Source organism: Panthera pardus, unplaced genomic scaffold (assembly GCF_024362965.1).
Source record: "Panthera pardus isolate Hobbes unplaced genomic scaffold, ASM2436296v1 HiC_scaffold_17, whole genome shotgun sequence".
In the NCBI taxonomy this organism is placed as follows: Eukaryota; Metazoa; Chordata; class Mammalia; order Carnivora; family Felidae; genus Panthera; species Panthera pardus.
Window position 1 is genome coordinate 50,908,565 of NW_026526732.1, and position 24,039 is coordinate 50,932,603.

The 24,039-nt window shown below is 43.3% G+C and overlaps 1 protein-coding gene across 7 annotated transcripts in view; it reads left to right on the forward strand.

Annotated features, from left to right (window-relative positions):
* The window catches only part of FYN (FYN proto-oncogene, Src family tyrosine kinase), a 215,591-nt gene that overhangs the window by 83,839 nt on the left and 107,713 nt on the right, over nucleotides 1–24,039 (forward strand). For all 7 annotated transcript variants that reach the window (XM_053904567.1, XM_053904559.1, XM_053904561.1 and 4 more), the window contains one exon: nucleotides 11,663–11,732. The gene's annotated coding sequence lies outside the window, so the exon portion shown is untranslated. The remainder of the gene's footprint in view (nucleotides 1–11,662; nucleotides 11,733–24,039) is intronic.

A 24,039-nucleotide genomic window follows, 5' to 3' on the forward strand; every position in this document is an offset into this window, starting at 1 on the left:
CAGTACTTATAAGAGCCCTGTTTTGTTTCTGGTTTCACTGCATTAACCACCAAGATTTTTTTTTTAATTGATGTATAACACTCACACAGAAAAGTACAGAAATTAAGTGCACCGATAACTGACTTTTCATGAAGTGAACATTCCTGTGAAAACAGCAGCCAGATGGAGAAAGAGTGTCCCCCAAATACCTAAAGCCCCTTACACCCCTTCCCAGTCCCTAGCCACGCCCACTCCAAACGTAACTGATAGCGTTATTTCTAACAACATTGATTTTGTTTATTTTGAACTTTGTGTAAATAAAATTGTGCTATGTAATCTTGTGTCCCCCTTAACATTGTATTTGGAAGATTTCTCCATGTTGTTACGAGTCTGTTCATTCTCATTGCTGTATAATATTGTATAACTATACCAAAATTTATTTAACCCTTCTTCTATTATACATGGGCTTTTATGTTGTTTCCAGTGCAGGGCTATTACAAAGAATACTGCTAAGAACACTCTTCTGCATGTCAATGGGTGAGCATGTGTAACATTTGTGTAGGATAGATTCCTTGATGGAGAGACCTTGAGTTGGATATGAGTGTGTTCAGCTTTCAGATACTGCGAGTTTTCCAGTGTTTTTAGCAATTTACACTCTCATCAGTATGTATGACAGTTCCATTTATTCCATATCCTCACAAATGTTTTTGTTGTTTTAGACAATGCATTGTGATTTTACTCTTCTTTGATGACCAGAGCAGCTTTTAATCTGTTTAATGGCCATTGGGATGTCCTTTTTTGTGAAATTTCTTCTCAAGTATTTGCCTGTTTCTTTATTAGGTTGTCTACCTTTTCCTTATGGATTTACAGGAGTTCTTTGCTGGATTTAACATCGCAGTTAACTTCCACTGTGTGCATGCCTTTTGATTCTGATGTCATTTGACAAAGTCATACTTAATTTTAATATAGTCCAAATTATCATATTTTTCCTTTATGGTTAGCATTTTCTTGTGTTCTGTTCTTTAAAAATCTTTACTTCTTGCAAAGTGTGAAGCTATTCTGTTTTCTTCTTAAAGTATTATTTTACCTTTCACATTTGGTTCTACCATCCATGTGGAGTTCATTTTTGCATGGTATAAAGTAGAGGTTAAGAATAATTCTTTTCAGGGGCACCTGGGTGGCTCAGTCAGTTAAGTGCCTGACTCTTAATTTTGGCACAGGTCTTGATCTCACAGTTTCATGAGTTTGAGCCCCACAGCAGGCACTGCACTGTCAGCAGCTTGAGATTCTACCCCTCTCTCTGCCTTCCGCCACCCTCTGTATCTCAAAGTAAATAAAACTTTTTAAAAAACAGAATTTTTCTCAGAACATCTAGATGGTACAGTCAGTTGAGCATCCAACTCTTGATTTCAGCTCAGGTCATGATCCCAGGGTCACAGGATCGCACCCCACATCAGGCTCCACACTCGGTGCTGGAGCAAACAACAAAAATTATTGTTTCAGAAGTTCCGGAGGCTAGAAGTTAAAAATCAAGGGGTGGGTAGGGCCGTGCTCCCTCTGAAGGCTCTAGCAAAGAATCCATCTTAGCTCCTTGGCACTCCTTGGCTTGCAGCTGCATTGATCTGATCTCTGCCTCCATTCCCACATGGCCCTGTTCCCCTCATGTCACCCTTTGTCTAAATTTCCTTCTTATAAGGACACCGGTCACATTGGATTTAGGACCCACCCTAATCCACTCTGACCTCATTTCAATGAATTATATCTACAGAGATCCTATTTCCAAGTAAGGTCACCTTCTGAAGTACCGAGGGGGTTAGGACTTCATTGTATCTTTCTGAGGCACAACCCACAATACCCAGTGAACCCAACACCACTTATTGAACTTCAGCATCATCTTTGTCATAATTTAGATGACTCTTTGTATAGGTCTATTTTGGGACCTTATTTTTTCTGCTATTGGCCTATTTATCCTAAACAAATGCCACACTGTCTTAATTACTATTATTTTATAATGAATTTTGAAACTGATAGAGTAAGTTTTCCAGCCTTGTTGTTCTTCTTCAACATTATCTTGGCTTGTGGCTCTTTGCACTTCCGTATATGTTTTTGAATCAACTTGTCAATTTCCACCTGGGGGAAAAAAAAAACCTATCTTTTTTTTTTTTTTTTTTTAATTGAAATGCATTGAAGATTCAGTCGGGGTGGGGGGGTACTGACATCTTAAAAACAGTGAGACTTCCAGTTCATTTACATGCATAACCCTCTATTATTTAGGTCTTTAAGTTTTCTGTGTTTTGTGTTGGATTTATTCCTAGTTATTTGATTTTTTTTTTTTTTTTTGGATGGAGATTTGTTTTGAATAAATAAGAAGTAGAGGAAGAGAAGACAAGCATCTGCTGGGTTTCTACTTTCACTTCACACTATCCAGGAATTTTCCCGAATTTACCAAGCATAGCAGGGCTAAGGTTTAGGTTGAGGTGTCACTGACTCCAAATATGACCTAGGCAAATAAATTAGCTACTGCTTCAAAAATGCAGGTTTTTATGAGAGGTGAGATCCTCATAATGTGGGGTCCTGGGTGTGGGTAAAATAAGTCCTTGGTAGAGAAAAGGTAGAGGTGTTTCCTTACCCATGTTGCCGCATGGCAAACCTGTGCTCGGGCTAGAAGAGACGGAGACAAGAGGCTGGATGGGAGTTGGGGACTAGATATGTGATTTTCGGTGTTCTTAGAACATTAGGGTTCCATGGAAGTGCCAAGTGGGCCAGAAGGATGGCCCAGGTGGTAGCATTTTGAGTCCTTTTACCCTTGAACCAAGACTGTTCTGTTCTACTTTCATCTAATATATTGGCATTCGGTATCAACCTTGAAAATGTGTGCACGTGTATGAATTCAGAAGGTTCTTGTACTAAAAACATAGCACTAAAACTACTGGACTAGATATTCTTCAACATTTCATTCATCCTTAAGATTCTGGGATTATAATATTGTAGTCAGCCTACACTCCAAGGGCTCTCCGCACATCATTATTAATCTTGATCTTGGCAGTATTGTGATACTGTGTGCATTTCACGGACCTTCCCAGGAGCCACTGCACAGTATCTGTTTGGAAGGTCTCAGGAGTAGTAATCAGGCAGAGCTCAGGGACCTGTCCAGCAGCTGTACCTGCATCATAAGTTGTTCAGACTCTGGACAGCAGATCCCTAGAAACAGCTTCATTTATAAGGTCAAGGCAGAAATAGTTCAAGTATACTACAAAACAGTTTCTCTTTTTACCTGACATCTAAGTAATGTGATCACCTGAAAGAAACTCATTGCTCATTCTTTAACTCGTTAAAGAAAAGACATGATTATTATAAATATAAACTTCATTCCATGAGTCTTAGAGAATAACAGAATCTTTTTCCTTCTGAAAGTCAACTAATTAGTTATTCCAATGGCATTTATTTCTTCCCCATCTTCAGCCTAAAAGTTTAAACTTAATAATTCATTATTATTATTATTATGAATCATATTATTACTATGCTTGCTTGGGGCTGATAGAGATTACAGGGGGCAAAGGGGAGCCCTAAAAGCCCCACCCCAGCCCTCCAGCTATCCCTTTGCTTGACTCAGTCCAACCATTTGTGCCGTTAAGCCCGAATATATACCTTTCTAGTCTGACTTCAGAGCTGGCCTCTTGGGCAGCTGAGGGTAAACTCTTTGCTGGTTTGGTGGTGCCCTGCTCACAGGCAGCCTCTGATTCCCTGAGCCAGCCTTTCGTAGTTCTGCCTTCCTGCCCTCTTATTCTGTGGTCAGTAATTTCTTTCTGCTGGCCAAGTGCCTTCTGTGCTCATCTCTTTTTCTGTCTGTCTTCCTCCTCTTTTCTTCTGTTCTTTACTCCCCCTCCAGCAAATAATCAAACAAGCAACAACCGAGCCTCAGTTGAGTCTCCCCAACTCATTGGAGTAAAGCCAGAAGAAATAGAGCCCCGCAGGCAAGGGAAGCAGATGGGTCAGTGGTGCCTTCTCAGAGCACCCCTCCTCCTCCCCCAAGAGGAGCGAAGGCCACAGTAGTCATAAAGTGGGTTTGGTTTCCTAGGGAACCCTGTGTTTTCTGGTTCCCGTCCTCCTCCCTTGTGATTGGGCTTTGTGCACTGGCTTGTTTAATGCATTATCCCGCCATTTGGAACGCTTTAATTTTTCAGACAATTGACTTTAGACTCGCAGAGAATATTGTAGCATGGAAGGAGTCAGGACTGTATTTGAAATCTATTGTTATCTTTGTGCACAGGCTGCCCAGCTTGTACCTCATGCTGTGCAGGGCAGCCACAGCCACAGGAGAGCTATGGAGGGGAGGGGAAGTCACTCTCCCTGCCCCCACATTCTTTGCTTTTGACAATAAGACTCAGCAAAGACTCATACAGTTGTTTCTTAGTAAGGGGTCTCCACAAGTGTGTGCTGGCTTATCATCAGCCTCTATTGTCTAGAGGAAGACTTGGAATCCCCATTGGAGAATTTATATAATTGGTCACAGAGGTGAACTAAAAAGGATAAAGCCCTTTGAATGCAACAAAATGACTAGAAGTGCCTCTTCTGTGCAAGGCATTGGGCCAAGCAAGGTGCCAGTGGTTCGAAGATAAATTTAGAGTAGGTTCCTGCCCTCAAGGAGCTGTCTCTTTCCCTTGCAGTAGATGATATGGTAAGTTCTATAGGAGAGGCACAAATAGAGTGAGATTGATTCTAGTGGAGGAAATTGGGCAGGAACTTCAGGGAGGGATTTATATTAGAGTTGGGCCTGAGGGCAGGTTGGTTCTCCATTCTTGCAAGTGGAAGTAAGAACACATAAGAGGGAAGAAACGGCACAGGAAGGCCTGGGGAAAGGCAGATGCTGGGAACAGCAAGTGCTTTGGTAAGACTGGACGTGAAGGAGGAAGAAGAAATGGAAGATAAGGTTGAGGTGGGTTTGGAGTAATGGTGGCTTTAAGAGTTTGTGTAAGTCATCCGTGTTTTGTTTTGTTTCATTTCGTTTTGTTTTGTTTTGTTTTGTTTTTTTGCAGTGCCACCAAGCCCTGAGGTTCTTAGGAGGTGGCTCAGAGGCACTGCAGAGGCAAAGGTCCAGAACAGCTCCCCTCTTCTCCATGTTGTATACTGGAGAATCGTCTTTCTTTCTTTCTTTTCTTTTTTTTTTTTTTTTTAATGTTTATTTATTTTTGAGAGGGAGAGAGAGACAGAGTGTGAGCAGGGGAGGGGAAGAGAGAGAGGGAGACACAGAGTCCGAAGCAGGCTCCAGGCTCTGAACTGTCAGCACGGAGCCCAATGCGGGGCTCAAACCCACGAGCTGTGAGATCATGACCTGAGCCGAAGTCGGAGCCTTAACCGACTGAGCCACCCCGGCTCCCTGAGAATCGTCTTTCTTTAAAGAGTATTCCACTTTAAGAAAAACTGAAACCCATTGGTATACGCAAAAGGGAGACACTCATTTATCCAGTCAGTTAACAAATATTTATTATGTGACTTCTACATACCTAGCCCTGTACTAGGTTCTACTGAAAGATCACTGAAGATTTCAAACCAGTCAGTAGCATGGTGGCAAGAACCACTGGTTAGCATCCTGAGTTCTAATCCTGCCTCTGCCACCTACTATTCGTAAGACCTAAGGCAAGTCTCCTGGTCTCACTGGGACCAGTTTCTTACCTGGAAAATACAGTTAATAAGTCATTCCCAGCTGGGGCATTCTGAAACTGACATGATCAGAGCTGTAATTCAGAGCTTTCATGTGTGTCCATAGAGTGGGAAAAGGAGACACCAAAGTCAGGCCAGTTAGGAGGTCATAGCAAGAACTTCTGTGAGTCATCCTAAGACTCTGAGTGAAGACTTTCACTCACTCATTCAACAAACATATAACACTCAACGCCAGCCACCGTGCTAAGCATTGATACACTAGCAGTGACCAAAACGAGGTCCCCACCTTTAAGGTACATTATATTTAGGAGGTAGCATGGGTGATAGATCTAGGGATATAGTTTAAAACACGTGACAAGGGGTAATGGTTGGAACTATGGAAGTATATGAAATACCAGGGAAGAGAAGGCAAAAAGCTTTGGGGGAGAAAAAGAGATCTGAGGTGATAGAACATACAGAAAATTCTGTGGAAAACCAACTAATATTCACTCCATGATAGAAAGCACGTTCTTGGGGTTGCCTGGGTGGCTCAGTCAGTTAAGCATCCAACTCTTGATTTCGGCTCAGGTCATGATCTCACAGTCGTGAGTTTGAGCCCCACGTCCGGCTCCGCGCTGACAGTTCTGGAGCCTACTTGGGATTCCCTCTGTCTCCCTCTCTGTCTGCCCCTCCTCTGCTCATGCTCTCTCTCTCTCTTTCTTTCTCTCACAATAAATAAACTTAAAAAAAAAAGAAGGAAAGAAAGCACATCTTTCATCAAGCCAACATGACAAACCCATCCCTCAAAATATTCTGTTGGGGCTAAGAAGCTATAACACAGAAGAGATCATGTCCGTTTAGACACCCAATTCTCCTTGACCACATCACTCCTGTACATGAAGCAAAATTACACCAAAGCTGTATATGGTTTTATATAAGAGCAGATCTACTTGGTTTCCTCAGAAAGGTCTTAAATAAGTACCAGTGGTATGTAAAAATGCTAAGAGCAACTGCCTAAGCTCCTGGCCCCTCAAATCTTTTTCTAGACCAGCTGGCTCTTTTTTACTTTCCCCCAAGTTATTGGAGTGGATCCAAAAGCAGATTCTGAGATCCTCCAGCTTTTCCTTATTTACCCTGCCAGTAATTACATGTCACAGGTTGTCTTCCCTACTGGAGTCTGAGGCTGAGCAATTAGTCTCCCATTGTCTTTACAGGAAATGACATCCATGCGGCTTCTGGGGAAAGCAACTGTTGACCACTCTGGCTAAAATAATTTGGAAAGTGTTCAGCACTTCCTCTGGTTGATCATTTAAACTGGCTGATTTAGAAAGCTCTTGGAAATGTGCAAAGTGAACAAAGGTTGTCAGAACCAGAAATACTCCTGGGTCACTTCCCCAAACAAAACAAGTCTCTAAACTGTTGCTGTGGCCTCTCGATGCACCAACTTGTCTGGACTCTTCAGCATGTGGCTGAGCCCAGTGCCTCTGTGTTCTGTTCCTTGTATAATGCTTTATTGGGCACTGAGTGGTCAAGATGCTTTCCAGCTACTGGTCATTGAAAACCCAACTCAAGGAGGCCTGAACAATATGAAATTTACTGGATTCCATTGGTTCCACAGACTTCAGGGTTGACCTAATGCAGTCACCCCAACTTTGCTTCTCTGGGGTTTTTTGTCTTTACCTTCCTCTCTGGGCCAGCTTTATCATTAGACTGAGCAAGGTAGCTACAGAAGCCCTAGGCATCACATCCCATGGAACATTCAGAAAGGAGGAATTTATCTCAGAATGAGAAGAAGCTCCCAGGAAACCATTCTTCACATCTTGTTGGCCTGCATTGGGTTGCATGCCTAGTCTTGAACCAGTCATTGGCAAGAGGAATGCGTTCCCCTTAGATCAGTGCATCTGAAACCTTGTGGACACACAGATCACCTGGGGATCTTGTAACATAGATTCTGACTCAGTAGGTTTGGGATGGGACCTCAGAGTTGATATTTCTCAGAAGCTCCCAGGTGATGCCGATGTTGCTGGTTGGCACACTGCAAAGCCTTAGACCCATCAAGTCCCCACCCTCCAGCTGGGAGTGTTGTCGCCTGCCCCTGAGGCACTGTGGCTGAAGGAATATGGGGGATCTGTTAGGAAGAAGGGAGAAGGGATGACCCATGCAGATGAGAACCATGTTAGAGATACTTGTTCCCAGTGGTAATGAGATCTTACCTTTAATCAGGAGCCGCACATAGTCTATGATATGTATTAGAAACAAAAAGTACATGCAGTGCAGTGTGTTGTGTGGGAATGCCTGTAAATATCTTACTATTTATTTACGAGGATGTATATGTCATAATTCTTGAAACAAAAGATTAAACAGTCATGCTCCTGTTCATTATCATTAAGCTGTTTTTATTTAATACCATATACCTAGTGTGTCTCAAGAAGAACAAATTCAAGTGAGCTGGATATAAACGTCCTTAAGTTTAAAAAGAGTATGCCAAGGCCAGCCTTTGTTTTGAATAGGTATCTCATCTTTTGTAGTTTTCTGGGGGGAGAGAGAGTATACCCTCACTGTCCTAAGCGTCACTTGATATAATGGCGAGCATGGAAGATGCTGCCAGTGGTGAATTTATTCCAAAGCAAATGGTCACAGTGGCCTTATGAGTGGAGGAAATCATTATACTTTTGTCATTTGAAAAGGAAGAGCTATTCTGTTGTTGTTAAGTTTATTTATTTAAGTTTATTAAGTTCAAGACTACACCCAATGTGGGGCTCAAACACGCAACCCCAAGGTCAAGAGTCACATGCTTTTCTGACTATAGTGAGCTGCAGCTGTTTAGGAACAAAGCTGGTAAGACCAAAGGACTGGTCTATCCTGAGGCAGATTCATCACAGACCCGGGGGCTCAGAGTGAAGTACGCAGCCAGGTATGGAGTAAACCTTCCTGAAGCGGTCTCTTTGTTGAGTTGCTATCTTTGGCCTCATATACAAGGACAACGTCACTTAGGGAAGGTGACATTTCACCCCTCCATCTACTGGGACCACGGGCTCATATCCTTGAGACCAGTGAGAAGCCAGAGCAACCTTAACTGGCCTTGTCTTTATAGGTCACCAAGGTATCCATACTTAGGAAATCACTGGATATTTCTTGTCTTTGCAAAAGCCCTGAAAGATTGAGAGAATCCCATCTACACTAGCTGGGGAAAGCTCTAGACTTGGTGCTCCACAAAGGAAGGGATTGTGCTTGTGTCACACAAGAGCCCCCTGTGTGACAGGATGGTGTGATGTCCAGCCTGTTCTTGGGAGATCTGAGCATCCTCTCTAAAGGGAAGTAAAAGAAGAGAACATTTTGTTGCCTCATTTCAGTAGTTTATACTTTGAATATGGAGTGTTTAGGTGTCCTGTCTACATATTTAGGAGCTCACAAGCTGCCAGAGAGAGGTGACATAATAGTCCTATCAGCTGAGTCCGTGTGGGGCAGGAAGCAAGCCCTTGAGCTCACTCATTCAAACAGTGCTGGCTGTGTGCCTTCCCTCCTGTGTGTGCTATGAGGCAGGGCATTATTTGCCATGCAAGGAATAAAAAAAGAGGGCCTTCCTTTACAACTTAAAAAGTAGGATACAGAAGTGTATTTCAAGTATCTATATCAAATAAAACATAATTTTTGAAAACAGAAAAACAGGGGTAAGATAACAGCACATTGGGCAAATCAAGTTAGAAAGAGCTCACGAAGAGAAGTAGGTAGGCCAGGCCTAAGAGCAGGGGCTCATGACCTGGGGGTCCATGGATGGAGTTCAGGGGTCTGTGAAATTGGATGGTGGAAAAAAATTTATTTTTACTAACCATTAATCAAAATCTAACATTTCCGGGGCACCTGGGTGGCTAGTTAAGCGTCCAACTTTGGCTCAGGTCGTGGTCTCATAGTTCGTGGATTCGAGCCCCGCATTGGGCTCTGTGCTGATGGCTCAGAACCTGGAGCCTGCTTCGGATTCTGTGTCTCCCTCTCTCTCTTCCCCTCCCCTGCTCACACTCTGTCTCTCTCTCCCTCTCAAAAATAAATAAACATTAAAAAAAAAAGAAAGAAATCTAACATTTCCTTCTATTATGAAAGTAGCGCTAGCTATTTGTCACCAATAGAAATTATCGGTGTTTTCATATTACTTTATAGTTACAGATATTCTAAAATACCACTTATGCCCAATAATGCCCAGTAATTATTAGACTTTTGCTGGACCTTATTTAAATATAAAAAAATCCGTTTTGTTATGTATTTTGATAACTGCATATCAGTATACCTCTTTTGAATCCTGTTCATTGCATGTATTAATTTCAAGCATTTAAAAACATTATTCTGAGGAGCACTGGGTGGCTCAGTCAGTTAAGCATCAGACTCTTGCTTTTAGCTCAGCTCATGATCTGATGGTTTGTGGGTTCAAGCCCCATGTCTGGCTCCACACTAACAGCATGGAGCTTGCTTGGGATTCTCTCTCCCTCTCCCTCTCTCTCCTCTCTCCTCTCTCCTCTCTCCTCTCTCCTCTCTCCTCTCTCCTCTCTCCTCTCTCCTCTCTCCTCTCTCCTCTCTCCTCTCTCCTCTCTCTCCCTCCCTCCCCCTCCCTCCCTCCCCTTCTCTCCCCCTCTCTCCCCTTCTCTCCCCCTGTCTCCCCTTCTCCCACTCACATGTGCATTCTCTCTCAAAAATACACTTTAAAAATAAAAATAAATAAAAACATTCTGAGAAACATGTCTCTAGGCTGCAGTGGCACAAAAGGAATAAAGATCCCCTGCCTCAGAAAATGGCTAGGCCCCTTACCAGCATTTGTGGGGCAGAGACACTCACGGAAGAAACCAGCAGATCCACAGGCTCAGGCAGGACTGGTGACTGCATCTTCCGATGGAAGATGTGGAGACAAAGCAGAGAGAAGTTGGAGTCCCAGGCTAATGTAATTTCACAGAGAAATTTGAAGGTCTTGGGAAGCGGTAGAAGGTGTTTCCACAAGGCTTTAAGTTCAGTTTAGGAAGGATGCCTTGCAGAGCCGTGAGAGTGGGATTTGAAGGGAAGAAACTGGGGGCCAGGAATTGAGTTTCTGCAAGGTGTGATGCCAACCAGTGTGATGATAAGAGAGAGGGAAGGCGGTGAGTCCCGCACGCCCGAAGGATGAGAAAGGAAGGCCAGTACCACGGTGTCCAGTGGAGGTGAGGAAGGCCGTGTTTGCTTTCAGGCCTGGGTGACTAGGAGAAAGATCATAGCTCCTCGAATGCTCTGAGTGTTTACTGCATGCCAGCTGCTGTTTTAAGCCTTTCTGTGACATTTATGTCACTAAATTCATATCATTTAATCTCCATAACCACCCTGGGAGGTCAATACAATAATCCCTATTTTACAGATAAGAAAATGAAGTCTAGAAAAGAAAGGTGAGGGTCTCTCAGCCAGCAGGGGAGAAGAGAGTATATTATTAAAAGAAACAGGGAAGAGGAATTGGTTTGAGGGAGAAATTTTTTATGACTTCAATTTTAGGTCTTTTTGCATAGTTCTTTAGTCTTCAATTATTTTATTTTATTTTTTACATTTTTTAATTTTTATTTATTTGTTTATTTTGAGAGACAGAGCATGAGTGGGGGAGGGGCAGGGAAGGAAGGAGACGCAGAATCCAAAGCAGGCTCCAGGCTCTGAGCTGTCAGCACAGAGCCTGACGCGGGGCTCAAACCCACAAACCATGAGGATCATGACCTGAGCCGAAGTCAGACGCCTAACCGACTGAGCCACCCAGGCGCCCCTGTCTTCAATTATTTTAAGTAAGGGCTAAAAATTCAAACAAAGTATGAGCACAGTTTCTGGTTTATTTCACTGTCCCGATTTTAATTTATTTGTTATTAGTGGGTGCTGAGTTAATTTGTAAATTGGTTTCATCTTCCTGTGAAAAACAAAAAGGAATCTGGCAGTAAGAATTTGGTACATTGATGAGTGCCCCAAACAAGGAAGATGTTGTGGTTTCCAGAAGGGTAAATTACTTCTGTTTAGCGATGCATTTTTCCTTTTGTTGTGGTTTGTCTTTCAGGACTGGTCCAGCAGCTGTATTAGAAGACATGTGGTGTGTATGAAGTTTGTGATAGTCGGGGGAAATTTTGGTAAGTGTTGCTGCATTTACTTCTAATATCTTTTGTTGTAAAATGGTGCCCAAAAGGGAAGCCAATGCCTTGTTTTGTGCATCTTTTACATCTGCACTAAATTTAGACAAAATGGGATTTTATCATTAGATGTAACATTCAGTTGGTACTTTCTAACAGTATGACTTTTTTCTTGTTGTTACTGATATGTTATTAAGTAATATTAGAAATATGGAGTTTTCTCAGATTTAATAAGAAATCTAGATTTAGGAAAGTTTCTGAATACAGGATAAAGAATACCCTTGACAGTTGAGCTTGTTGTCGAGGTAACCTAGACTATATGAGTATAGTCTAACATGGACTATAAGAGTAATAAACTGCAGACCAATAGGATAACAACAGCAACAAAGATTCTCCGCTGCAGAGAGATCCTTATGGCCTATCTGTTGAAACAAGAAATAGTCAGCTGCTTGGGAAATGGAAAGTTGAAGGGAAGCAAGAACTCAGCACGTCTGGGAGCCAGTCCCAGCATGACAGTGGCCGGAGAGGCCAAGAACATTAAATTCAGCAACCACCCAGAAGACCTTGCTAGCAGTAGTGAAAAGAACAGTCTTCGAGATCAGGAGACCCGGGTTGAAGTTTAAGTTCTACACTAACTGGTTGTTACATACCCTCCCTGAGCCTCAGTTTCCTCATCTGTAAAATGAGGCTTGTAATGTTACCTCCGTCATAAGGTTGTCATGAGAATAAAATGAGCTAGGTAGTGCTGGGGCATAGTAGGTGTTCAATAATGCAGTTATTCTTGATAACAGGACGGCGTCGTTTGGAAACTAGACATTTGCCACTGAAGTCAGACCACCAAAAGGTGTACATATCTCCCAGCAGGAGGGCCACTGGGGATGGGTTGGTCACACCACATTTGCTGTCACAAGAGATGTCACAGCTGGTCACCACGGTCCGTCCTCCAGAGTCCACTCTGTAACACCTTGTGGGAACCCCAAGATATTTGCTGTCTTCTCCACCTCTGCCTACCCATTCTTAGATGTGCTTGACTAACTTACCTTCCTGTTACCTTTGGAGCCAAGTGCAGTTAGAGTTTGGAGTTCGTTTGAGTTCCATTCAGTTTTGGAGTCAATGTTACTATGAACCAAAATAATGAGAAGGAAAAGACGGGTCGGGAGTAGATGGTCCCCGTGGTTTGGGTCTCGGGTACCGTATTTAGGCATTCATTTCCAAAGCTTTATTTTTATTTATTTACTTTTTTGTCTGTGCTTATTATGTACTCCTCCTGGAGATCCAGTTATCAGACTAAATTTTTGAGCTTTAACTACAAGAATTCGGCATTGGGATGGGACTTTTCCTGTGGTTGGAGGGAATCAACTGTGTCACTGCAGATGAGCTGGTGTTTAAGATTAGGTGTCCCTAAGTGGACCCCTTTGTTTCATAGAATTGGAGAGATGGACACAGCTTCAAGGGTGTCCAGCCCATTCTCCCTCGAGCCAAAATCAAATCTCTTCTACAGAACCCGTGACAAAGGGCAGTCCAGATTCTCTCGGGTAGGGAGCTTGCTACGTGAAGAGTAGCTTGCGCCAATTAAAAAAAAAAAGTTAAGGGAAACAGGAAAATTTTAGAGAGTAATGAAGTTGTTCTGGATCTTGATCTGTGGCAATATTTTTTGTTTGTTTGTTTAATTTTTTGAGAGAGAAGGCAAGCAGGGGAGGGGCAGAGAGAGAAGGACAGAGGATCTGAAGCAGGCTCTGTGCTGACAGCAGCGATCCCAATATGGGGCTTGAACTCACAAACCGCGAGATCGTGACCTGAGCGGACGTCAGATGCTCAGCCGACTGAGCCACCCAGGTGCCCCCATCTGTGGTGATATTGATACAACTGTATATTTCCTGCAAATTCATAGAACTCTACAATAAAAGGTTGAATTTTGCTCTATGTTAATTAAACCGTAGTTTTACAATGGGAAAAAAAAAATGAGCAAATACCTGGGTGTTTAGCTCAAATTGTTAAAAAGAAAGAAGGGGGGGCGCCTGGGTGGCTCACTCGGTTGAATGTCCGACTTCGGCTCAGGTCATGATCTCACGCTCCGTGAGTTCGAGCCCCGCGTCGGGCTCTGTGCTGACAGCTCAGAGCCTGGAGCCCACTTCAGATTCTGTGTCTCCCCCTCTCTCTGCCCCCCCCCCCCGTTCATGCTCTGTCTCTCTCTGTCTCAAAAATTTAAAAAAAAAAAAAATTAAAAAAAAAGTCTCTCTCTCTCTACCTCTCCTCCTGGCCGTTCTCTCTCTCTCTCTCTCTCTCTCTCTCTCTCTCTCTCTCTCTCTCTCTCAAAATAAATATTTAAGAAAAAAGAAAGAAGGGAAGCAGGGAGGGAAGGAAAGCATTCTAGTCTTTACACTGAATTATGACATATGCTCCATGAAGCAGGACCTTGGTCTTTTTCCTTCCTCTGGTCTCAGTGCCCAGACAGTGCCTGGCACAATGGAAGGCCTGTGATAAATATTATTGAGCCGCCTATGCTCTTAGTCACTTTCTAAGTAGAGACCTGTCTTTCCACTCTGTCACACACCAGCCCTTCCGGTATTTGGAGACACTCTCCATCATTCATCTTCCCCTCTCTGGGCTGAACTTACCATGTTCCATTCTTGTACTGTTTGTCTCCTGATATTATTTCCCTCTCCCTCCCACCCTGCCTCTCCTTGAGGAAGCATCTGCTTTACCACACCCCTCCTGGATACGTGGCCCAGCGCTGGGAACCCTGCCCCTGAGGTGGTTGGTCCACCAGCGGTACCGTGGGCCATTGGTACCATGGGCCATTGCATCTATAGACGATGTCGGGAGACCCCAACCCCAGTGTTCTTCTTTTGCAGTCACTACTGAGTGCCTGGTAATGGAACATGAAGGATTTGTTAACGGTAGTCTTCAAAGAATGGAACTCTTAAAAGTAGGGAGGAGAGCCATCCAAGAGATAGGGTGACGGCAAATCCATCTTCTTACGCGTCTTGACTGAAATGAGGGCAAGCCTCACCACCCTTTGTTTAAGACAGCAGTAGTGTTCTTTATAAATCTTTCAAGGTAGCACTGTATCACATGTCCTGACTCTTCATTATGAGTCATAGGAAGTTTGAAATTCTTAAAATTAAAACTTGTGAGTGCCTTGAAAAATCTAGACTCCCCACCACCCTCCCCCCCCCACCCCCGCCCACCCAGCCATACCAGGGGGAGATATGTAAATATATAAACAGAGAGCAGTGGTTCTCAACCCGGATTAATTTTGTTCTCCCAAAGGACACTAGTCAATGTCTGAAGACATTTTTGGTTGTCGCAGCAGGGGGTGGGGAGTTGTGTGCTATGGGCATCGCGTGGGTGGGGGCCATGGATTCTGCTCACTACTAACTATCCTGTAGTGCACAGGACAGCAATCCCCTCATGCGGAATGATCAGGCCCAAGGTGTCAAAACTGCTGAGACTGAGAAACCTGATATAGAAGGAATTTTTAAAATTTAATACCCGAAGTACTTATTATTTTGAAGGTATAAAATCTTTAATATTTTGGCATTTAGTTATAGGTCAGTATAGAACCAGAAAACGTGAAGAGGTTTGGTCAGAGAATCATAGGGCTGAAAGGTCTCATAAGAGACTCTCTTACATTGCCCCTGACTCCAAGCAAGACGTGACTTCAGCAAGACAGATGGGCATCTGAAGGCTTATACTGATGACTGTAAACTGAAAATGAGACTCACACAACATGATCCTCACACTCACACAAAAGAGGTTGTCTCATATTTTAATTTCGGCCCCAGCTTCTTCACAAGTGCCTGTCTCTAGATAGCCTTTGAGATGTAATGGTATTTCAATCTGGGCTAGTCCTTCCTTTTAAATCAAGAGCAGCGATTCTGGTGTGATGAAAATGTGCTTAGGGAGGAGAGAGATCTCATTACAGATGATTGAGATTGGGTATTTTGGTACACAGGGCTGTTTATTTGCATCAATTTCCTAGTGACACCACAGTCTGGTTTAAGTGTAAGTTATTGAGAGCTTTTGTAGCCCAAGATGGCTACACTTGCTAAAGCAGGGAGATTAAAGCAACGTATGTCAAGTTGTGATATAGGACAATCCACTTGAAAAGACTTTAATTATAGGGCTTATTTTGGGAGGGTAACTGTGCTTTTTGTGAGGTATATTTTGGGATCTACTAACCCAGCTTCAAGGCTAGTAATATCTTCCTAGAAAGGGTGTGGCTTGTGCTGGTGGACATAAATATTTTCTCACCAAAACCTTCGGTATAATATTCTTCCGACTTTACTACTCTGCATTTTTCCTTTTCTGATCATCTTTCCCTTTGCAAAAAATGCATTCTGGAACGTTGGAGAAGACAAGGGTAAAAGATCTCATTTCAGATGGCCAAGCCCAGAGATTTTGCATTTTCATCAGCCTGCTGTTTTTTAAGATGAATAGAATTTGGAGGAATGTACCAAAGCTGAATAGTAAGCAGTGTCAGGTGAGACTAAAACCATGTCAGTGCTAAATATTTTAATGTAAGAAACTATGGAAAAGCTACACATGTATAGCTTCTTATTTGCCAACACTGCCTCTCCAACCCCCGGGTAATTTTTGGAGGCCACTTCAGTGCCCTTTACCACAGCTAATGAGCTGGAGTCGGTATCCACTTGCACTTTGCTCTTCAAGACTTGTGCCTTGGGGCACCTGGGTGGCTCAGTCCGTTGAGCGCCCGACTCTTGATTTGGGCTTAGGTCAGGATCCCAGGGCCGCCCCATGTCAGGCTCTGTGCTGACCGTGGAGCTTGCTTGAGTTCTCTCTCTTTCTCCCTCTGCCCCTCTCCCCCACTCTTCTCTCATTCTCTCTCTTTCTGAAAAAAAAAAAAAAAAGTGTATTAAAAAAAAGGACTTGTGCCCTTTCCCAACTCTGCCTTTGGTGACCTCCTTCACTTCCCTATTAATACCTGAGGCCTTTGGCCTTCCTTAAAGGAACTTCCTGCCCAGTCAATGTTTCCCAGTCCTCATTTGAAAGTGAATGATAAAGGAGAGATTAGATCAACAAAATAAAATCAGCTTTTCCTTTACACAATGTGTATGGTAGGTGGGTGGGGAGGAGGAACAGAGGTAGAGGAAGAACAGTTTTTTAACCCCCCAAAATAGCCACATCTGAGGGCAGAGAAGCACTTTTACCTAAATTCTAAGTCATGAAGGCAATAAAATGAGAGCCAGAAGGCTCCATGGGGGAGAGTTGAAGGCAAAGCCTCCTAACTGTAGAAATCTCTGGAGAGGTGTCCCTGTTTTCCACAGATGCAGTCTGTGGCCTGCATCTGAATCACCCAGAGAGACTATTTACAAGTACAGGTGCCTGGGCCCACTCTCGATGGACAGAATCTGAACCCCTGTGGCAGGTGCATTCTTCGTGTCACTCTCCAAGTGACTCTTGTGCACTCTGATATAAAGCCCTGCCCAGTCTCTAAGATTCCCTCCCATAAGCATGGCTGAAAGATGCGAAGAACAGATCAGGCATTTTGAAGGTCAGACCAGTGCATGCTGCTCCTTGCTCTGCTGTGCATGGGAGGGTAGAGCACCATATTCTGTTACCTTGTTCTCTTGACCCTGGAAGCTGTTTCTTGCTCACTAAGAGAAGTGTCCTCGTTCCAGATTAGTTTGGGTGCCATCCTAAGCCAGATTCTTTGAAGCTACTATGAGACCGCCATCCTTCTTGTCTGCTCCAGTGGTGCATAAATCCGCCAACAGCCCTCCCTCTAAAATTTACACTGCAGTGTGGGGTTGGTCTGCGGCAGTGCTTAAAACCAGAATCTCCCACTCAAGGAGGGGAAACATTCTCAGAATAAGTAGCTGTTGCATATTCTAGTACGTGACTGGACAGCTCACCCTGTGCAATAGATCCCATGTGGGATACAGGTATTAGGACCCACTCTGTAGCTGCCTCTGACTGGTAAGGCTGTCTGTGCCAGTGGGTATTGTGGTATCGTTTGTATAGATAATTTAGGTTTCTAAGGAGCTGTGGCATACTTGGTCCTCCCAAATCCCTTCTTAGGTGGTAGAACAGGTATTATCCCCAGATAAAATCTGCGACTCAGAAAATTTAGCCCATGACTGAGGCAGGAGGCATTTGGGACTCTTTGTTGTCCCCCTCTCAAAGACTGGAGGCAGTGTTGGCACGTGGTGATGTGGGGGTTGGGTGGTTGGCAAATGTCCTACGGTGCCTAAGACAGTTCTGCCCAGTGAAGAGCTGTCCCCGGCACAGTGTTTGTTGCACCCCCACAAAGAACTGCTCTGAAGTTGTGCGGCTAACTTGTGCAGTAGAACTGAGCTTGTATCTCTGCTGTTTGAATCCAGACCCTTTATGGCCCTCTCCATCTTAAAGGCATCACAGAATTAATTCCTGCATCACTGGGAGCTCTCACTGCATTAAAGTTTGAATTCTGAGAGACTGTTCTTTGGGTTGTGCCCTTGCTGCTCTATGCGCCTGAACATAGGCACAGCGTGCCGTATGTGGTTTCTGAGACCTCTGTGACTGGGTTGACCACTTACCTTGTACCTGTCATTCCTCTGTCAATGCCCAATGCAGGTGGAGAGAGTGCCATATTATTTTTTTTAAGAAGTTTGTTTATTTTGAGAGAGAGAGAGAGCACAAGCGGGAGAGAGGTAGAAAGAGAGGGAGAGACAGAACCCCAAGCAGGCTCACACTGTCAGCACAGAGCCTGATGTGGGGCTCAAACTCACAAACTATGAGTTCATGACCTGAGCCAAAATCAAGACTCCGACACTTAACCAACTGAGCCCCCCAGGCGCCTCGAGAGAGTGCCATCTTTGAAAAAAGATCAAAGCCTAAGAGGATGTTCCACCTTTGATCCAGTCTTCCTGGCCTAAAAGCCGTCTGGATAGGGAATTAGGTGTCAATTTCAGGAGTTTTTGATATGATATCTTAGGCTTCATACCTACTTGGTGCACGTCCAGAGCCTGGTATTGGAGCCTTGTTTAAAGTTTGGTTTTGATGTCAGCCAAAAAAGCAGTCAAAACAGTAGCTCCATCAGTCTGAATGAGCACACGTGAAATTTATTAAAGTGGTAAAACTATAACCATGTTGAATGAAGAGACACAGTGAAGCTGACCTGAATATAAATGTCGAGGGGATTAAGAGGAGGTAGTGACATGTGATTTTTTTTTTCTTTTCTATTATATTTTGCTTCTCTCTCTCTTCCAGTTTCTTTCCCAATTTTTTATTCTGAAAAACTTCAGAGCCGCCAGTTTGGGAGAATGGTAAAACCGACACCTATGTGTCCTTTACCTGGATTCACCAATTGTTCTGAATTCACCACATTTGCTTTCTTTGTTCCTTCTTCCAATTTAAACATATTTATATTTATATGTATTATATATAACATATATAGCGTACATTACATAAATTTTTTCTGCACCATTTGAAAATTGCAAACATCGGGGCACCTGGGTGGCTCAGTCGGTTAAGCGTCCAACTTTGGCTCAGGTCGTGGTCTCATAGTTCGTGGGTTCAAGCCCCGCGTCAGGCTCTGTGCTGACAGCTCAGAGCCTGGAGCCTGTTTTGGATTCTGTGTCTCCCTCTCCCTGACCCTCCCCGGTTCATGCTCTGTCTCTCTCTGTCTCAAAAATAAATAAACATTAGGGGCGCCTGGGTGGCTCAGTCGGTTAAGCGGCCGACTTCGGCTCAGGTCATGACCTCGTGGTCCGTGAGTTCGAGCCCCGCGTCGGGCTCTGTGCTGACAGCTCAGAGCCTGGAGCCTGTTTCGGATTCTGTGTCTCCCCTCTCTGACCCTCCCCCGTTCATGCTCTGTCTCTCTCTGTCTCAAAAATAAATAAATGTTAAAAAAAATAAATAAATAAATAAATAAATAAACATTAAAAAAAATTATAAAAAAAAAAAGAAAAAGAAAATTGCAAACATCTTAACACTTTACCTCTAAATATTTCATCACATATCTCCTAAGAATACGAATTCTTCCACATAATCACAATACTGTTATAGCTAAGTGATTCACAATAAGTCCATGATATTAGCTAATATCCACTCCATATTAAGACCTCCCCAGTTGTCCAGGCTACATGTAGTGTAGAATGTCCTGTATTTTGGCCTTGCTTGTTTCTTCATGGTGCTGTTCAACTTGCCCTTTCTCTCTTCCTGAAAATCGTTAGATCTAGAGGCTTGGGATTAGATGCAGGTGAAACATTTTTTGGCAAAAATACCTCACACGTAGTGATAGATGCTTGATATTTTATCACAGCAGGAGGTCCATGGTGTCAGCTTGTCCCTCCATCCAGAGTGATCTGCTTGATCTCTTGAATACGGTGGTAACCAGACCTCCCCTATGTTCACATACACCTTGGGTCAGTAAGGCATCTGTGGGCTGGTGCATGGATCCTTTGTGAACATCCTGTCACCCACCTACCTTTTGCCCAGTGCCTTGAGTATCAATGGATAATCCTCACCTGTACCCGTTATTACATTGGGACGGTGATATTTTTTACCCTTTGCTTTCTCTTCCTCAGTTCTTTATAGTGAATGACCTTCATATTTTTACAGTGATGATTTTTTTTTTAGCCAGTGCCCTGGCAGTCAGCCAGACTTTGCTGTGATAATAGATTATGCTGAACACATTTCTTTGCCTTTAGGATAAGAAGGAGTAACTTTACAGAGCCGTTTACTACTGCCTGCCAGGGTACCACATAGGCTCCTTAACTATAGAATTTATTTCACTTTCCCCCACACACAACAGTTCAGACTGGCAAGCAAGGGGACTTGCTTAGGGTCACCCAGCTCCTATGGTGGAGTTGATACCAAGCCAGATCTGTCAGGCTTCGAGCCAGGGTTTTCCACTTTGCCATGTTCCCTCTGACCCCTGGCAGTGTCTCCCACCTACAGTGCTTGCCTTAGACAAGTGCCTACCTGACTGGGTAAGTCTGTGAACAAGGAAAAGTCAGCCAGGACGGGGCTGTGCAGCTGGAGAAACACGAGCCACATGCACCTAAAAGCTGCAGGTGCTACTGGGGCTCAGACAGATGTGGGCCCAGTACTATCAGAAATCTCGGTCTGTATTTTAACCATCCCAACTTTTCCATGTGGGTAACTGATTTATATACTCTGACGCTCGTCCGCAGAATCACCAGCTTCCAGCACCTGGGCCGCAGCCAGCCGAGGCCCCCGCACATCAGCCAAGGCTTGGTTTAGAAATGGAATGCTTTGCTTGCTTGTTTTTAACATCTCTTTTAGACAGAAATTAATGTTCTTGAAATCTGATTTGAGGGGTGATTGATTTTTGAAGAGGGGGGAAGGTTGGGTTTTATGGAGAAAAGTCGTTAACTGATATATTATTATAAAACCTTGTATTTCTTAATTAGTAGGTCAAGAGCACAATAGTAGATATTTCATCTGTAGCTTGGGAAGAAAGCAAATATGGGACGCCTGGGTGGCTCAGTCAGTTAAGTGTCTGACTCTTGCTTTCAGCTCAGGTCACGATTTCATGGTTCATGAGTTTAAGTCCCACATCCACATCAGGCTCCGTGCTGACAGCGTGGAGCCTGCTTGGGAGGCTCTCTTTACCTCTCTCTCTCTCTCTGTCAATAAATGGACAAATAAACTTAAAAAAACTACAAAAAAAGAAAGAAAACAAATACATTTCCCTCTGGATATCATCTCTACGACTTCTCTTTTTCAAATTGTTATCTGAGCCCTTATCAGGGAGATGAAGTCTGTTTTCCCCACCTTGCACTCCTTGTTCTTTGTGTATATTTAACTGTTTTAATGAGTCACAGAAGAAACTGTGAGTTTGTTCCCAGGAGAAGAACGGTCGCAGATAAATAGCAGTGCTTCTCAGAATGGGCCACAGTGTTGGCGTCACAGTGTTGGCCAAGGATACAGACCAATTAGGTTACTTCTGATTCTTTTTAGCAGAAATTATCCTTGAATTTGAAGCGACGGGAAACAATTGCAGGTAGAGGCCCTCTCTGGTCTTACTTCAGCCAGTAGGAATTTAGTCCTGCCCTCCCATTTTACAGGTTAGCAACCTGAGGCACAGGCAGGTTGAACGGGACCCAGGTCAGACCTAATTAGCTTGGGTCTCTTGTGATTCTTCCTCATGTTTCCTGAAGTTAACATTTTCAGTCAGCAAGTAATAAGCATAATGTTCCACCCTGACATTGTCACTCATTGTCCACAATGTTTTTCTTCCCATGCTAACCCTCCACAATCCAGGTTTCCACTCCCAGTAACATTTAACAAGTGAAGAAATGAGGGTCCAAATCAGTGCCGTCCAATAGAAATAGAAGGCAAGGAGCATGCATAATGTAAAATTTTCTAGTAGCCATGTTAAATGAAAGTACAAAGAAATAGGTGAAATTAGTTTAAACAATATACTGTAACCTACTATGTATCTAAACTGTTATATCATCATGCAATCAATATTAAAAATTGTGGGAACCTTTCGGTACTAAATCTCTGAAATCTCAGTGTGTATTTTATACTCAACAGCTCATCTCAAGTTACACAAGCCATATTTCAAGTGTTCCATGTGGCTCACAGCTACAAGTACGGGCAGCAGAGCGGTCCAGGGCCACACCCAACTAGATTCTTTAATTGAAATCTCTTGAGAGAGAAACTTAATCAGCTTTCTTGTCCTCCCCCACCTCCGCCCCAGTCTGAGGCCACATGTTTCTGTCTTCTGTGTGCCACTTTTTCCCCAACTAACTCTAATTACAGGGAGACACTTGGTTTGGTCCTAACCCCTAGCTCAGCACTTTTCCACCAGTCCTGGCAGCTGGTGAGACCGACATACCCTGCCTTGTAAATGATAGTGTGAAGCATACTTCCAAATGTCTCCACCGCAGTTTCCATGATTTCCTTTCTCTTAAGGGTAACTCAGTGGCATTTTGCAAAACCAGGGTGATTTTTTTTTTTTTAATTCACCCTTTCAGAAAAATCCATTCTAATCAATGGACTCTTAAAACACATGCAGGCTAGTAGTGTCCCAGGACCTCAGCAGAACAAGTATGCATAGTATACAATTTTTAGCTGTTTTGATACCAAGTATGTCTCTGTTTTGATTCATGATGGTTTCTTTTTTTTTTTAACTAGTCAAATACTAGTCAATACATCACTCCCATCTTAAGCATTATTCACAATGAAACCAAGAACACTGTTCACAATGAAACATTAGTAAAGGTCAGATTCCATTTCCACTAAATGTCAAGTCTCTGGCTATTGACCCTATTACTTGAAGTATTCAATTGTAATATAATCATGAGTGGGGGGGGGGGGGAATGACAGAAGAATGGTGATGGGCTCCTGGTGTTTGTTATGATGGACTTCACCCAAATAGAAACCCTAATTTATAAAAATGGAAATTTGAATCGGGAAAAGATTCTCCCATACTCTTTTTTTTTTTTTTTTTTTAATTTATTTTTGGCAGAGTGCAAGTGGGGGAGGGGCAGAGAGAGGGGGACAGAGGATCCGAAGCAGGCTCTGCACTTATAGGCTGACAGCACAGAATTTGATGCAGGGCTCGAACCCACAAATCTCAAGATCACGACCTGAGCTGAAGTCAGATGCTTAACCGACTGAGCCACCCAGGTGTCTCCCATATTCTTAATTAGAGGCCAGGTTCCACATCTTCCAACATTCTCAGTTAAATAAAGGCTAGAGAAAATAATACCTTTTTTTCCCCCCTCTTGTCCTGTGGCCTCCTCCAGTATTGGAAGGATGAAATGAATTTCCTCTATTTTCCTTCAGCACTGCCTTCCTTAAGTTTTGACCTTGTGTCAGTCTCTCTCATTCACAAAGCCCCTTGAACTTAGGTGGAAGGTTGCATTTGGAATCAAAACAATGTGTTGTCAGGGCAGATTTCTTCTCTCACCCCAATCCCTTCCCTACAGTAATTCTGGATTAGTCCCTCATTTATTAAATTATAGTCCTTTTATTCACTCTGATTCAAAGGCATTTTTTTTAGGTGGATATCTCATGTTCATTTAAAAATATCATTTAGTAGCTGTATTTCTGCTAAGCAACCAGAAATTATAGTTGACTCCAGCCAAGTGGCTGAGTTACCTAGGTTTTGCTTCCAGTGTTATGCTGAGTAGAAACGTTTTGGTTTCATCTTCAATATTAATAGTTGACTGAGAGTGATGGATGGGGCTGAGGAAGGGCAAGGAAATCTAGAATTCAGTGGCACAGCATCATCGACTCCAAGGATTCTTCTCTGAATCACCAGAGGAGTTTGTTAAAAACCCTGGCACCCAAGCCTCACAGTCCTGAGGACAGGATCCAAGCA